Consider the following 4,052-nt stretch of genomic DNA (forward strand, 5'->3'; position numbering starts at 1 on the left):
CTCCGAATGCTGTACAAACACAGCACAAACCCCCCAGTCCCTGCCCCGGGAAATGGAGTTTCTCCTTACAGATAATTAACAGACTGTTTGACAGGAATCCCTCTTAAAAGCCCCTCCTATGCTCAGCTGTGATTGCTACCAGAAGACATGGAGGAGCCATTTTTCATAGCTTAACTCAAATTTTTGTTGCTACGTGGGGACCTCAAAATCTTGCAAAATTAATTTTTTTAAATGCAAAACCTTTTAAGTAAAAATACTTGTAATTGCAACCTAAAGCGATGTGGGATCTGTGAATGGCTCTCTGATTAATTCTTCTGCTAGGCTGGTCTTTTCTCTGTTCTACTGAACAAGCGTACACATATTATTGGGATTAATGCTGCATAATACATAATTAATGAAACTGCATAAATATGCAGATTTGCAATTGCAGATTGACTGCCACAGCTATATCCCCGAACACTATGGTAACTGATTGGATGTTCATTATTACCATATTTAAAACTGTTTCCCCGTGAACATGTGCAAACAAATAACTCCAGAAGGGCAGGCTGCATTGTTTCAGGCGTTAAGATGATGCCTCCGAACGCGCGGTGCGGGGCTGGCGTTGCTGCCAGGTACGGCCCCTTGGGACCACGCAGGGCTCACACGCTCCCTGCAGAGGGTCTTGGGCACCGCAGTGAAATTATCCTCCGCACGGGAAGTGAGAACAATGCTCCTTCACTGCTCGCTTACATTTACCACAGCCCTGCCTTTCTGCGGGCGCCCAGGATCCAGGCTGGGAGTCGCATCCTCCCAACAAGAAACTCCCGCGCTCCCGCCCCGCGGCGGAGCAGAGCCGGAGCAACCCACCACCCCCGGCCACAGACCTCGGCGTGGGCCAGGCTCTCCAGTGCAGGGAGAGGGGGTGCACAGGCACCCCTCTGCAGCCCACTGCCCACCTTGGGCAGCTCCAGATAAATGGTTTAAAAAGCCGTGAAATGGGTGTATCTGGTGCTGGGAAGTCAGGGTGCTGTCATACTGGTGTCGTAAAGAGGCAGGAGATGCCAGCTGGGGAGAGGGAGGGGATCCTCGCTGGGCATCCCAGTCCAACAGCAGCCGCAGACACCAGCAGCGAGAGAGGCTTTGGAAATCCAGAGGTTTCTGGGCATTTCCTCAGACCTTTGGGATGGGGCATCGACCCATCAGCAAATGGTTCCCAGTCAGTTCCCAAACATCCTCCATAACACCCAACAGCCTCACCACTGTGGGCTCACTGACACTGATGAACACCCCATGGGGAGCAAAGGAAAATGGGAACGGGTTGTTTTGGCTAGCACGGCAACGGCTGCATCCTCCGGGATCAGCCTGGGTCCTCGCCCTGCACTTTGCTAAGGGATAGAGATCTCCTTGGATGGCTTCCAGTTCATCACGCGGCCATCAGCTGCTGGGCCAGCCCTGGGAGCGCCACGAGCGGAGCCGCGGAAGGTCCGTGTTGGCGAAGGGCGTCCCCCGACAGCCAGCGGGAGCAGGAGCTCGGGATTTGCCAGGGGATGGAGCTGACTCGGAGCGATCAGTGGGTACGTTTCAGGTGTCTCGAAGCAGCAGCAGATGGCTTGTTTCACTTCGTGCTGTCTGTTTGCACTGCCGAGAATGTCAGGATTTACTGCATGCTGATTCAGATATTCAGATCTCACACGGGGAGTTTGATCTGCAGATCTCAGAGTTCCGCCCAAGGAGGACTGCGAGCACTGCTCCCATTTCTCACATTTACCGGATCAAATTCTTACTTGGAGAAAAGGAAAAGCTTCCCCAAGAGGTATCTGGGAAGTGTTTTAACTTTAAAGTACAAGTTTCCTACAGATATCTTCAGATATTGAGGTGGAATAAATGAAAGTGTAAGTGTGTGCTGTCCTTGGAAAGATGAGATCGCAGCTCGGCGCACCAGAACCGCTCGGAAGCGCAGCCGGGCCCCGAAGTCCTGCCTGGGGGGACTCGTGCGTGGGAGAAGCCCTCTCCGACAGCCCGGGCTAGGGGAGCCACGGCTCTCTGCTCCCTTCAGACACCCACAGCCACCGCGGCGCCTCCTGCCTGTCCCCCTCCTCCCCACCTCCAGCACCACGCAGCATCTACCCGGCAGTTCCGCAGCTGCCGAGGGGGTATTCCGACCTCCCAACGCCTGCTACATCTTTAGGCTGCCCTAAAAATGAAAGGAGCATCAGAGGCTCCGTGCCCAGCTTCATCCTTTTCTGGGTCCGCGTTCCCTGGCTCCGTTGGCCTCATCACCAGCCCTGCTTCTCTGGCCAGCGGCTCCCAGTCCACCCCAGTCACCCCAGCAGGGAAGATAGTGGGAAGGGGGAAGGAGAAAATGTGGGGGTTTTACTTAAGTCAGGCTTAATTCTTTCAATGTAGATCAACCTGTACTCAGTAATGAATTTAGCCTGACTACATTTCATGATGAAATATTAATGTTACCAGATACTTTCCCTTCTACTCTCGTTCTCTTCTCAGGGAATGACTGCACCCTTCTTCGCTGCAAGTGCTACAAACGATCCCTTTCTTCTGGAAAATATCACACAGCAAAAGCAAAGCAGGAGCCTGACCCAAGCTTTGGGAACGTGCGAGCTGGCTCAGTCAGAGATGGAGGGCTGGGGGCAGACCTTCTGCAAACCAATTAATCACAACACTTGATCACGATGAAGACATGCAAGTGAGAGATGAGACCCTCCGAAAGAGAGGAGGGGACAGGTGACCTTAATTGGTCTACTGTTATTGATAGGCCAACTTGTCTTCGTGATGCAAATCACCCTATAAATAAAAGTAAAACAACTACAGGAAGCAATTTGCTGCTTTGTTAGAGCCAAAGCAGACCCAAAATTAAATCAAGATATAGCATCGCTGCTTCCACGGGCTCTCCGCGGCAGGCGAGGCCAGGAGCGCGGGCGCCAGCGGAGCCCCAGCTGCCCCGCGGGGCCGAGGGAGGGAGGAGGACAGGGTGACCCCCCGTGCAGGGGCCCAGCTCCGGGACCCAGGCGGCGGCGTGGGCATCGCCTCTCCTGGTGCCTCTGGCAGCCGGGTCTCCTGTTTGCCGCTTTGTTCGTGAGGTGTCCCCAGGCACGGGGGTGAGCTGGGCTGAACCGAGGGCACCGTGGGGCAGAGGTGGACTGGGCACAGCTGCTCCTTGCTGTTAATGGGAGAAACGTACCCAAGACACAAACACTTGGCCAAAAGCATCTTTCCTGACACCTGAAGTGGGCACTTACATTTCCAAAACACCTTTTAATTTTCAGGTCATTATCTCCACTATTTACTTGTCCGCTGAAGGAGATGGAGCCGTGCCCGAAGGCTCCTCCAGAGAGGCGCTCCAGCTCTCGGACGACCACAGCCCAGCGCCCCGCTGTAACAGGAACCGGTCTAACGCCGCCACTTCCTCACCCCTCTGGTTCCTGGGCTTCCCACCTCCCAAGGCCTGGGCTCACCTCGGCCCGCGTGGGGGCTCCAGCATATCCCTCGCTCCAGGAGCCAGCAGGAATGACAAGGACAGAGCAGAGGGAGCAAGCAAGAGGGATCAGGGGCTCTGTTATTATAGTTTGCTTGTGCCATGGAAATTAAAATGCATTATTTTGTCGCTAAGTTGAAGCTTTTCTCAAAATACTAGAAGTCACAGAGATTTTCTTCAGCCCCAAAGGAGCACTTTTAAGTGCTTCATTTTAAGGAGATACTTCTTTCCCTGTTGTTTTTTTTTTTTTTTCTTTTTCGTGTTTGTTTTCAAACCTGTCAGAAAGCACTAATATTTCCAAGCTTTGTTGTTGTTGTTGTTTTCCTCCTGATCCTTTTCTTTTCCATTTTTGAACATCCTTGCTGGTTTTGAGCGAGTCCCCTGGAGGCTGCACAAGCAGCAGGACTCGATCATGGAAGGAGCTGCCTTGCTGGGCGAGCTTCCCCGCTCCTCTGAAGCTTTGAAGCTGCCACTTTAAATTCATGCAGATGGATTTTGCTTTTGTTTCTTCAGGAAATTATGAAACACTTTGTGAAGCGACATCAATGGGAATAATAAGGGCAGCGAGACCCCCGTG

Source organism: Athene cunicularia (genome assembly GCF_003259725.1).
Source record: "Athene cunicularia isolate RWA chromosome 15 unlocalized genomic scaffold, athCun1 chr15_part1, whole genome shotgun sequence".
In the NCBI taxonomy this organism is placed as follows: domain Eukaryota; kingdom Metazoa; phylum Chordata; class Aves; order Strigiformes; family Strigidae; genus Athene; species Athene cunicularia.